This window comes from Macrobrachium rosenbergii, chromosome 7 (assembly GCF_040412425.1).
Source record: "Macrobrachium rosenbergii isolate ZJJX-2024 chromosome 7, ASM4041242v1, whole genome shotgun sequence".
Lineage (NCBI taxonomy): Eukaryota > Metazoa > Arthropoda > Malacostraca > Decapoda > Palaemonidae > Macrobrachium > Macrobrachium rosenbergii.
Genome location: NC_089747.1, coordinates 4,177,501 through 4,191,578, shown reverse-complemented (window position 1 = coordinate 4,191,578; position 14,078 = coordinate 4,177,501). Strand labels below are relative to the sequence as shown.

At 34.4% G+C, this 14,078-nt stretch overlaps 1 protein-coding gene and 1 long non-coding RNA gene across 2 annotated transcripts in view; one reads left to right on the top strand and one right to left on the bottom strand.

Annotated features, from left to right (window-relative positions):
- The window catches only part of LOC136840043 (uncharacterized), a 104,013-nt gene that overhangs the window by 948 nt on the left and 88,987 nt on the right, over nucleotides 1–14,078 (top strand). The gene's annotated exons all lie outside the window — the stretch shown is intronic.
- Nucleotides 1–14,078, bottom strand: part of LOC136840038 (peroxidase-like) — a 61,323-nt gene that overhangs the window by 30,230 nt on the left and 17,015 nt on the right. The gene's annotated exons all lie outside the window — the stretch shown is intronic.

Sequence of the window (14,078 nt, the reverse complement as noted above, 5' to 3'; positions counted from 1 at the left end):
TTTTATGGTGTATGAGTAATACCTGCTTTATTGAGAAGTAGGAGTGCTGTGTTGAATGATTATGAGCTGAGTGATATTTGCTAGAGGCATGAATGATGTCTTGCCTAATTGTGAGATATGAATACTGCTTGATATACTGAGAAATATAAGTGAGGCCTTGCCTGATTGTGATGGATGAGCAATGTCTTTAAGAGATAGTGAGATATTGGCGAAAGGGGTTGGATGTCAGGGGTAGATGGGCTAACCTTCCTTAGGGTAATCATTACAGGAGTATTTACCTAACCCTTTTTTATCCACCGTAATTGAGGATAAGTTTTTACACCATATGGAGAGAGAGAGAGAGAGAGATGGCACTTTTTAATGAAGCTTTCACATTACCGAGAAAAAAAATACGAAATGGTGGGTCAAAGAAAAAAAAAAAATGAAGTAACTCCAATTCCGCTGGTAATTCCCGTTACATTCACGAAGTGCATTCAGCTAGCCTAAGGCGCGTTGCAAATCTCCCAATCCTGACCAAATGTTCACCTGTGACACCTGACAATTACTTCTCATGACTTATTTTTATTGATTTGTCATTTGTCACCTGTCTACTTTGCCATGACTTTGTCACAAGAATTATGCAATATTATTTGTCATTTGGCATCTGTATACTTTGTCATGACTCAGGAATTGTGCAATATTATGCAATTTAAGAAATCCGTGTGATGTTTTCTTATTATTTATTATTCAAGATAAGCAAATTCAACATTTGAAACGGACGCTTCCATGAAATCGAACCCCATTACTTGAAACTAAGCCAAACCCAAGAGAAGAAAGTAACAGATAAAGAGATGAGTCAGGAAATAAAGTATATATATATATATATATATATATATATATATATATATATATATATAATGCTGAGTAAATAAAAGGATTCCGTTCGATCACTGAGTACATCCGTTTATCTTATCATTCGCTTGTAAACCGCTTCGTATCCTGCCGACACGTTTACCAGACGCGCACACAAGACGCTCACACACACATCTTATATATATATATATATATATATATATATATATATATATATATATATATATATTTATATATATATATATTATAAATATATATATATATGTATATATATATATACATATATATAATATCATATATATATATATATATATATATATATATATATATATATATATGTAAATACACACACACACACACACATATATATATATATATATATATATATATATATATATATATATATATATATATATATATATATATATAATTTATTAAATCTCCAGCTGAGTCAAAAGAAAACATAATCGACATTACACATCTAAAATTCACTTAAAAAAAAAAAAACTCAGTAACTAAAAGATTTAAATATCAAAACTGGAAACGAAATAACTACCCTCCCCTCCCCAGCAAACAAACAAACAAACAAAAAATTAAAACATAAAAGAACTTCACAGAAATCGATACAGCAAAGGAAAAAAAAAACAAAAACAAATGCATAACTGTTTTGACGCCCGTCTGGTGAAAGTGACACATTTGGAAGGGATCGTAGGCAAGTGCGGCCTTTTATTTTTTCCCCCCCTAAGCAATGAATATGCAAGAGGAACCATAAAAGAAGATATTGACAGGCTTCGATAATAGACGTCCCGTACACAGTTCCCATAGGTTCGTCGTGACCCCCAAATTTCGGCGTCTTTCGTCGCTTTGTGTGACAAAGGGTGCACATACAATGCAGTCTGTATGTATGTATGTAGCGTATGTATGTATGTATGTATGTGTATGTATGTATGTATGTATGTGTATACGTTCACAGCACAGTTATGTATGTTTGCATTTCTTTTCTTTGTATGACAAAGGATGCACACACAATGTAGTCTGTTACCTTTGTACGTTCACAGCACTGTTACTTATGTACGTTTACATTTTGCATACACTATACAGATAATTTATATATGTGCATGTTTGTCTGCATGCACAAGACAGCTCCATTACCTTTTATAATTATTAATAGTTAGTTAGCAAGCTTCTGGATATTCAGTGTAGTTATTTTTTTTTATGTATGCAACCGAGTGCTTGTCTTCCTTTTACCTGTACCTCCCTTCGTATTCTCTTTCTCCCATCTTACTTTCCCGCCTCATTTAACAATTGAATCATCGTGCAGCTGCGAGGTTTTCCTCCTGTTACACCTTTTGAAACCTTTTACTGTCAAATTCCGTTTCAGTGCTGAATGACCTCATAGGTCCCAGTGCTTTGCCTTTGGCCTAAATTCTATATTCAGTTCAGTTCAGTCTATTCATTGAAGAACCGCTTTGCACTTGCAACTTGCAACTTTGCACTTATAACGTGCTTGATATTTCAGGCCAATAGCTAGCGAATGTATGACCCGCGAGAAAAGTAGCTTATTATGAATGATGATCCAATCGTATTTTAGTAAAAAAAAATTAAGAAAATGAATACCAAAGCAGAAACATACTATAAAAATTGTAGATTGCCTTTACGTCATGAATATTGATAGAGATCTTGAATATTGGTAGAGATAATGAGACATCGAAAATAAAGTCTATAGAAAACTCAAGTTCACGTGGAATAAAAAACACCAAAGGGAGAATGGATAGGTGAACGAAAATCTCCAAGACAAAACTGTCATAGAAAAGTAGTTTATTTTCCTGACGAAATCAGCTGAAAACAACCGAAAAGGTATGGAAAGGAATGCCAACAGGCTGGCTCAAACAAAATTGTGGTCTGACCTGCAGAGTTTAAATTGTACTTTCTTGCGGCAATCATGGTAAGAATGCTTATCATTTTTGCAGATTTTATGAAGGTAACCATAGAGAGAGAGAGAGAGAGAGAGAGAGAGAGAGAGAGAGAGGAGAGAGAGAGAGAGAGATATTCAAGGCCGACAAAAACATGGAATTGTTTCGATGAGCAGATTGCTTTTTCAAAGTCATTTTCATAATTATGAGATGGGTATCCATGAATTCACGAATTCCCATTTGGATAATCACCAAGGTATATAAAAAGACAAGGAGGGGTTTTTTACTCATTAAAAAGGCAAACATAAAATTCACAGAAAGGCGATTTTAAGATATTTCTTCATGTAAACAGCATAATGAAAGAAAAAGGATGCGGTGTTTTGTGTATTTAATTAAAAAACTTAATGCGATGTAAAGATTTAATTTCCGACGGTCCATATACATTATTTCTTGAAAATCGTGAGCAAAACTGTTTGGGCATTTAAGGAAAACCGGCCCAAAAAAAAAAAAAAAAAAGATGAACATTTATAAATGAAACGACAGAAATTGTGTACTGTTAGACTCTTACATAGCCTACCTGTCTGGTTAGGTTGACACCAGTTGAAAAGGAGGACACTAATGATGAAAAACTTTGTTAATTTTTAAGAAAATATGAAACCCAGGAGGGCGGCAGTGCCGTTAGCGTCTCCCATAGTGCATAGGGATTACTTAAGGTTCTTTGCAGCGTCCCTTAGGCCCTTAGCTGCAATCCCTCTCGTTCCTTTTACTGTACCTCCTTTTATATTCTCTTTCTTCCATCTTACTTTCCAAACTCTCCTAGCAATTGTTTCAACATTATTTTCAGCGCTGAATGACCTCACATGTCCCAGCGTTTGGCCTTTGGCCTAGATTTTATATTCCAGTCTAAAAATTTAAAGTATTTAAGAAAAGTAATGAATTCTGCGGTTGTATATCAATGGTAGCAATACTTATACAGCGCTGGAAGAACGAAACTAAATGATAAACCGTTGAGTTTTTAATCAAAATGCCACATCTGTGGATGGGCAATGTGACAAGAGTTTTTAATCAAAATGCCACATCTGTGGATGGGCAATGTGACAAGAGTTTTTCATCAAAATGCCACATCTGTGGAAGGGCAATGTGACAAGTGCTTTTCATCAAAATGAAACATCTGTGGAAGAGCAATGTTAAAAGTTTTCCTTCAGAACGAAACACCTCTAAGAGCAATGTTATTCCAGTCATATAAAAGTGATAAAACAGCGAGCGAGTGTTTATCGCAGTCATGAAACCCCGTTCCGTGTCCCAGAAAAAAAGTCACGTGGATTTCTGAAGAACTTAAACATAAATTTCAGCCCATAAACGCCAAATGGAGAGAGAAAGCGATGCGCGCTGCGCTTTAAATAAGCAATAGCCTATGTATACAAGACTATACTCCCCCGGTAATAAACGCATAAAGAGTTTTAATCACCGCCTTCGTAGCTTTTGTGTGGAATTCGCCGACGCGAGCTTCAGAGGAGGATAAAATCTCCCTTCGTCAGAAAAAAAAATAAAATAAAAGACGAAAAGGGTTCCGAAATTATCATCTAATTATTTTAGTAATCTTCTGGCGGTTTGTGGGTAATGGGCTGCTCTAATTATTCCTTTCTCTTTCGCTTAAAGACTTCGATTCTCTTTTTGCGGTTTCTGAGAGGCTTGGGTGGTGTGGTCGTCGGGAGATGGGTTGGGGGAGGGTGGGGGGAGAGTGGTTGGGGTGGGTAGGGATTAAACAGATCTCGGCTTCATGCCCCGAATTATTACCTTAAAAATAGATATCAGTGCAAAAATAGATAAATAAGTAACTTCACAAAATCAGTTAAATAACTATAAAACTTTTTACCCCATTTCATACTATGCTTTTATTTGTGGTTTTATTCAGAAGCCGATTTTGCTGTTTGGAAGTATCAGGAAAATGTCATATAATTTACGCATTAGATTTTTTTTTAGAATACACATTTCGTATTTTACAAGGCACCTTCATGACTGAGGTGCAGCTTTGACTGAAATGTATGTTGCCCCAGTCGCTGAGATCGCTATTATAAACATTTCTATATTAATAAGAATATAATGATAACACTAACGATAATCTTCATTACTATGTCGGTTAATACCGCGCAAGAAACACAGAGAAAAAGATAATAACTGCCAAATTACGCGAGCAATGCACGTTCTATGGCGACCGCAAGTTGGTGGGGAGCGAGATAGTCAATGACAGGTCTGGCGGTTAAGCAGGATGTACTTACTGTGGACCAAAGGGTCGGGACTCGGGGGAGGATGAGAGGAGGGGTGGGGGTGCTTATAGGGGTGTAAGGCTTTTCGGTGGTCCTAGATGGGACCTCCTCCCCTCTCATTAAAGACCATCAGTGTCACGCATTGCCCTGGGACGAAATTAACATTGAAAAGTTTGGTTTCAAGGAAAGTGTATGGCTGGGAAAGAAGAAGAGGCTGAAGCGTCTGAGCAGACTGGCAGTTACGTGGACAGACAGAAGGCTGTCTTGTATGGCTAAGAATAGACAGTAAAACGACAATAAAAAGTCATGAAATGGTTTAATTGACTGACAGATACTGTCTCAAATTGACGAATCTTTTAGAGAGGAGAATAGACAGAAGAACTGTAATAAAAAGTCAAAGTGACTGACAGATACGCTCTCAAACTGACGAAACTTTTAGAGAGGAGAATAGACAGAAGAACTGTAATAAAAAGTCTAAGTGACTGACAGATACGCTCTCAAACTGACGAATCTTTTATGGGGAAGAATAGACAGAAGAACTGTAATAAAAACTCGAGTAATGGTCTAAGTTACTGACATGTACGCTTACAGACAGACAATGCTCTTGCATAGATAAAAAAGGGTGAAATAAGGCGGTTGACTGTTTGATTGACAGATACACAGTGGACAGGAGAATCTCTGGTATGGCAAGAAAAAGCGACAGCAGAACAAGAACTTGACCATCTGACTGACTGACTGACAGATCACGTGGACTGACAGGATAATCACTTGATGGATTTGATCATGGGTTTGAAGATGTTTTTTAGTTCATTGATTTTTTTCTCTACTTTTTCATTCACCTGTTCTCACACACGGTCATTCTATTTTTTGGAAGGTTGCTTTACAAAGTATTGTTATTGTAGATTTCCTTCATATAAGTATTTGTGGATTTAGATAATAATGACAATAATGATAACTGAAATGTTAATTATAACATATATATATATATATATATATATATATATTATATATATATATATATATATATATATATATATATATATATATATATATATATATATATATATATATATATATATATATATATATATATATATGTTTATACGTGTGTGTGTGTATATGTTCATTTGTGTGAAAAATTACAAGTTAAATTTTGCGTATGTAGCAATGAATGACTATACTCACGCAAAAGTTAACCTTAAACTCTTCCTACCTGGTCCAAAATGCAGGTCACATAGTACATCAATTATGGTTGCGTGTATTTGTCTTTTTTTATCTATATATGTAAATGTTCGTAGTCAGCTTAATTAAGAGTCATTACCTGTCCTATAGAATATATATATATATATATATATATATAGAATATATATATATATATATATATATATTATATATATATATATTTGTATATATATATATATATATATATATATATATATATATATATATATATATATGTGTGTGTGTGTGTGTGTGTGTGTGTGTGTGTGTATATATATATATTACATACATATATATGTGTATATGTAGTATATTTATATATGTGTGTACGTATACACATACATACACAAACAAACAAACAAACGATCGCATGCCGAACACGATATTTAGAGGTGTCGCCATCCAGCCACACCCAGAGTGTTAAGTAATTTACCCTTAGTGTAATAAGTCGTTTACCTACTCGCCCGAGTTTACATAACGCTCATTACGCCTTCATATGCGGTTTGACTTCGCACCTTATGTTCCCATAGTTTACCAATACAACACACTTTCCCCGGTCCCGGCGCTCGGTGATTTGTAAATCCTATTCTTGAGGAGCTCCTGATGCCAAAATAGGTAAACAGGATAATAACGGTTGTCAGAAATGACGACTTGATTGACAGGTGTGTTTTGTTTGCGTTGCTAAACAGGTACACAGACTCCGTATGGATCTCCGATGCCAAAATATGTAAATAGGATAATGTCGATGTCAGTAATGATTGACAGGTGTTATGTTCGAGTAGATACACAGAAAACATAGTCCCGTAGTTGGGTAGCGCCGTCAGTGCACCTCATGCAATGCACGTAGGCAATACTTAAGGTCCTCTGCGGCGTTCCTTCGGCCCCTAGCTGCAACCCCTTTTATTTCTTTTACTGTATCTCAGTTCATATTCTCTTCCATCTCACTTTCCACTTCCTCCTAACAGTTGATTCATAGTGCAACTGCGAGGTTTTCCTCCTGTTACCTTTCAAACCTTTTTGCTGTCAGTTTCCCTGTCGGCGCTGAATGACCTCATAGGTCCCAGCGCTTGGCCTTTGGCCTAAATTCTATTCTGTTCATAACCCACGACTCGAGTGGTCAAAAGACGTTGTCCCACACCAGATAAAAATGAATATATGAAGACAAATACTGATACCTTTTCTGACATTCCTGCTGTTTCTGCAGTTAATAGTGCTAATTGTCATTCGGGTTTTAACTACAGCAGGATGCCACAGCTGCTGTAGTAGTTTTTACTCTCAGTTTCATTCTTCATGCAGCATTTATTTTGATACCTTTTATGTCATTCATTTTGAGTTCATACTAGTAAACTTAAATCACAGTGGTTATTATGAAACTTTCGTATGTTTGTTAAAGCTACTTGGTAATGGTGCCATGAATTATGAATTTGATCTCACCTACTTTATTGTCGGTGGAGAAATTTTGTATGTATGTGTGTATATATATAATGTATATATGTATATATATGTATGTATGTACAGTATGTAGGCTATGTTAACAACAGGACCTCATTCAAACTGGATGGTATCTAGTGGAGAATGAATCCTGTTAGTGATTCTACTAATGCACAGAACAATATTGTGTATGTGATCAAGTTATTGTATGTATGTATGTATGTATATACAAATGCATATTCGTGTTGACATCACGTACCTCTAACCTTTCCCCATTTCCATTCTCCTTTCCCATCCGCTTCATTACCGGTTACGAGGCGTGAGCCAGCCAATTGCAAGGAGAGCGTCAGCCTAATTTCACACCCTGTTTAGACATGACGAGGGGCTCTGCGCCTAGGGTCCGCAGAGCCGTAAATAAGTAAGTGGCCCCGAAACAATGAGTTCTTTTTAAAAAGGGGACCTCACCCGTCACCCATGCGTGACGCCTTCCTAAGTAACTTGTTACGTTATTACGATGCGAGAGAGCCCGTAACAATATGGAAGGGTGAAATGTTACAATGGGCGTCACGGAAATCTGGTTTTTCAGGCTTGGAATATTTCGTTCGCTTCCTCTCCGAATTTACGGTATATATTTTTTTTCGTGTTATATGCATACTTGCGCATTCAAGTATGCACGTACATACACCTCGAAAATGCATTAAGATAACGCGATAGCGTTTTGTACCTTCATTTTTTTTTTTTTTTCCTTTCGTGCGGCCTCTGTTTTCCACACACACATACATATATATATGTATGTATCTATGTGTAATTATATACTGTATATATACATATAATTATATATATATATATATACATTATATATATGTATGTATAATATATATATATATATATATATAATACCTATATTAAATGTATATATATTATATATATATATAATATATATATTATATATATATATTATATATATATATATATATATATATATATATATATATATATATAATATATATATATATATATATATATATATATATATATATATATATATATATATATATATATATATATATATATATATACAGTATATAATGTGTGTGTGTGTGTGGGGTCATGAATATGAGATTAAGGCATGATAATTCAACTGACTACCAGAAATTGACGAACACTCGACTGTACTCAAGAATGAATTCACAGCTTTTGAAATGAGATCAGTAGTAAGGAAACTTAGATGATTAATAAACGCCAGTTGATGGCGCTTATTCATCTTCTAAGTGTACGGTGAAATCGCCACATAAGTTATTTCAGCTGAAGCTGAAGTGACACATCATATATTAACAAAATGAAACAAAGCATGACGATTCGGAATTGCAAGTCACAGCTAAGGTACCAAAGAAAATTTGCTGCGTTTGTACATTTTATTTAAATAAGTAATACGACTGTCATAGTAAGATCGATAAGGAGAATCGAGCAAGTTTTCGAAAGCTCTTGTTTTGTATATATATATATATATATATATATATATATATATATATATATATATATATATATATATATATATATGTATATATATAAATGTATATATATATTTTATATATACTTACACTGACATTATTTTTAATAAATATTTACACTGACATCATTATTTTTAATACATATTAACTCTGACAGCGTTGAGGATTTTTTTAATAATAATAATAATAATAATAATAATAATAATAATAATAATAAAAATAGAATAATGCTGTAATAATAATAATATAATAATAATAATAATATTAATAATAATAATAATAATAATAATAATAAAAATTAAAAAGTTTGCTTATGTGATACAGGTTCTGTTTACATCCAATCCGTATTGATAGTTAAAAGAATTCGTTGGTTCTCTCGTGCACGGCTAATGCATTGTTGCAACATGTGACCTTTGCCACGATCCCCTTCGATTTTCGACAGAACCATCATTAGCTGGGTGTGCTAAACTTTGTACTTGTAGCGCCAGGTAGATTACAATCAAGCAGTCAATTTGGCTAATCAGTATCTGTTTGAGTGCATTAGAAAACTTACGAGTTCCGTTTTTGTGCATTTCATGTTGCTCGTAATTATATAAAAGTCTAAATTGTACTTAAAATATGGAAGTCTGTCGAAGGCTTTGTAGAGGCTTATGTAAATTTAAAAGGAAATATTACGGGACATTTCCTTTAGGTTTAAACATGTAGTTTTTTGTCGATGTTATTTATTTGAACACTAGAAAACTTTAAATTTAGTATTTTTTGCAATGGCTGTAGAGAATGGTACCGGCAGAGCTTTCCATTTCTGCTTTCTCTTTTGAACAAATGGACATTTTTTTTTTTTTCAGAGTTGATTTTGCATGCTAATGGCCCATTAGACCGGCTTCTTATGAACATTTACTTTAATAATAATAATAATAATAATAATAATAATAATAATAATAATAATAATAATAATAATAACTTTCCATTAAAGGAAGTGTGTTTTCGGATGTTGCTAATAAAGTATGGCTGATATTTATGCTGTGCAGCATAGGTTTTTCCTTTGAGTGTTTTATTATTGATTTCATTATATATGATTAGAGACAAAGAATGAGCAAAAGGTGGATTGAGATTAATATTGGATAAGAGATTTCAAATGAAATAGAACATTAAAGGCTTTTGTCACTAGTTCTTTAGTTGATTAGTTAATTTGCTTATTCATTTATGTACTTAAAAGAGAGAGAGAGAGAGAGAGAGGTTTGTACATGGTATAATAGAATTAATGTTACTATTGCATCTTGATATGAAATAAAAAAAAAAATTGAAAGCTACTGCTGTTTCAAAACAAAATGAAAAAAGTAGACTTGAAATTTTTTGACAGATGAGTGTGAGTCACTTGAAATAAAATCTATGTCGTTATCTCACAAGCTTTTAAAGTATTATTATTATTATTATTATTATTATTATTATTATTATTATTATTATTATTATTATTATTATTATTATAAACTTGCAAAGCAGTCTCCCAAAGAACAGAATAACCTCACGTAAAGGAAAATAGAAACACGATGAGCAGAAAAACGCCAGACAAATAGCGGATAACATAATTAGCTTCGAGTGAGCGACTTAACTCGGTTTTTCTGTGTGTAAAGCGAACTTCGACAGAATACCTGGCTACAGGTGTGATTTTCCCCGCTGACATATGGTAACAATATGGCAGTTCTGTTTCTCCGAAACGAAAGGAGAATGGGACTTTCTAAAACAGTATTTATGGCATCGTGGGAAAGTATGGACGATGCAAAAAAAAAAAAGGAGAAAGAGAGAGAGAGAGAGAGAGGGGTGGGAATTTACAGCAGGAAAGCTACAAGTCCTGATGATTATGTCAGAAAGAATCTCACAGATGGAGATAGACAGAGAGAGAGACGGAAAATTAGGTTAATTTTACACCAAGTTTCACCTCGTGAAATTGGGCATTAGGCTTGGGACAAGCCTGGGAGCTTTAAGGCAGTAATTCCACAGTAATGCCATTTCATAGTAGTCTGAAACAATGAGTATTCTTGTAATTTCTTTGTCAGATATTAATCTTCAATCATGGGTCTTTTCCTGGTACAGTTTTACGATCGTATTACCTTTCAAGAGTAATTGCTAACTGTGAATCTCTTAGTATATCAAACGTAAGATAGTAATTCAGTTTTAGCTTAATTTCTAATTGTGAAACATTTTGTGATTCCAGTGTAAGATAGGGACGCATCTTTGTTAAGCGTTATTTAAGGTAATAATGTTTCGGTAATTTGTAATTGTTGATATCCTAGTGATTTCGCAATAAGGTCGTAATGCTTATTTTTAGAGTAATCGCTGATTGCGAATATTTTTGTAATCCCAGTTTAATACAGTAGTTATTATAGTTTAGAGTAATCTCTAAGTTTTAATCTTTTCGTTTTTAAACCTAATATAGTAATTCTACCAAAGAGCTGAATGATTGTGAATTCTGGAGTACATCAGAGTGACGATTTTTGTAAATATTCCGGTAAAATTATAACAATTAAGAATAATTTCTAAGTGCCAATCTCTTCGTTATTTGAACGTAATATAATAATTCTACTATACGGCAGAACGCGTGTGAATACTGCAGTATATTAGCCTAACCATTCATGTAAATATACCAACAAGTCCACGCTAAAATATTAATTCACTTTCAAGGTAACAACTGAGTACGAAGCATTTCGAAAATGCAAGACCCCATTCTGCAGACTAACTAACAGCCTCTCGAACGTCAAAGGAGTAATAAAAACATTTCCCAACTTCTTTTTGAAGGGAGGTAATTTTCTCCAAGACTCGGTTAATTACCATACCGCCAGCATCTTGTATGCACACGACAGGTCTCTCGGTGACGTGATGATGAACGCTTCGTACGCGGTGGAATAATGCTGGAAATTTTTATGACCACATGGCCACTGCTGAATGACCTTTCTTTCTTTCTCTTTCTCTTTCTTTCGTTCTTTCTTTCTTCTTCGTTTTCTTCTGCTTGTTCTTCCTTGGAGGTTAATTGGATTTGCTGGATGGGAGGATTATGAGGTTTGATAATTTTATCATTATTATTATTATTATTATTATTATTCTTGTTTGTTTAGTACCTAATCTCTGTCTCTCTCTCTCTCTCTCTCTCTCTCTCTCTCTCTCTCTCTCTCTCTCTCTCTTGTCATTTTAAGGGGAACTTTACATTATCATTTGTATATATTTATAAGACTCATCTCTCCCCGTGATGAGAATTTCTTTCCGTGTTTAGAATTTCACAGCATTCCCCGAAAAGGTCTGATCAGTTTAAAACAATAGAAAATGAAGTGAATTTCTTCACAAAGATAAATATTGTTAGTAATTTCTTCATCGACAAACATTTTCTCTTGGTGATAACCAAAGACTGTAAGTAAACTTGCGCAATGCGTTCTTCAGCGTAATGATGCATATTATTTACTTCCATTGCCTTTTTTTTTTATTGTTTTCAGTGCATACAGCTTCAGCATGATAACCGGCATTAATGACCATAGACGTCGCCATTCCAGAATCTGTATTTAAATTATACAAGTAAAAATGCGTCGAAGTTTCTTCGGCGCAATTGAGTTTTCTGTACAGTCGCTACTGCGTGTAATCAAGGCCACCGAAAATTAATCTTATCTCTTGGTGGCCTCAGTATAATGCTGTATGAGCCGCGGCCCATGAAATTTTAACCACGGCCCAGTGGTGGTCTGGCCTGTATCGTTGTCAGAAGAACGATTATGGCTGACTTTAACCTTAAATAAAATAAAAACTGCTGAGGGCGGACGGACAGACAAAGCCGGCACAATAGTTTTCTTTTCAGAAAACTTAAAAAAAAAGGAAATTGCCTTTCATGCTGAGTCCTCAGTAGGACGACTCCGTCCATTCATGTGGCGATGAAGTCTTTCGTAATCTAGTCTTAATTAACTACCAAACTGCCTCGTTACAGAATGCTTACACGGACCGCCGCGCCGAAGCCTCCAATCTGCAAGATCGGCATAGTAATAAGGTTATGGAGAAACTCGCGAGAGAAAGAGGAATATATAGGTACTTTTTTGCGGATGCAAGATTGTAAGACGCTGAATGGAGAGTTTTTTTTATTGGGGAGGTGCAAGATTGTAAGACGGTGAAAAGAAGTTTTTTTTTTTTTGTGGATACAAGATTGTAAGATTGAAAAAATATATTTTTTATTCTGAAGGGGCACGCAAGATTGTAAAAAGTTTGAAAAGAAGTGTTTTTGTTTTTTTGCGGGAGCAAGATTGCAAGACGGTGAAAAGGATTTGTGTTTTTTTTTTTTGCAGGTGCAATATCGACGTAGTACAAAAAAATATCAAAAGAAATACCGAGGCTCGTATGAGAGAGTAATGCCCATTCTATTTTATGGCTTCAAGATTCACACGAGCGAAAGAATTCTCTTTTATGGCAGCAAGACAGACAGACGTTAAAAAAAAAATATAAAAAGCAGAAATACATTTCTCATGAATTTACGATGCACAGATGATAAATAATACAAGATAATTTACCTAGATAAGGACTGGCATTCTTACTGCTGTTAGTACAAAAACGTGCAAAAGATTTTCTTCGTTTATATTTTCTTAAGCGGCACCAGGACTGACACACCGAAAAATATAGAAAATAAAAAAAAAAGAATACAGTAAAACTCACTCGAAAAGAAGAACCCTTTTCAACCGGCAGAAGGACTGAAACAACGAAAAACACAAATAAAAAAAATGATAAAATAAAAAAAAAGAAGACAATAAAACTCTCGAGAAAAGAAAGGACCATTTCATCACCCTTCCGGCCCCGGGCCTGCTTCTTTCGGTTATGGTCAGTTGGTTTTTCGCTTCTGCTCAGCCTCGTCAGGATCAGGA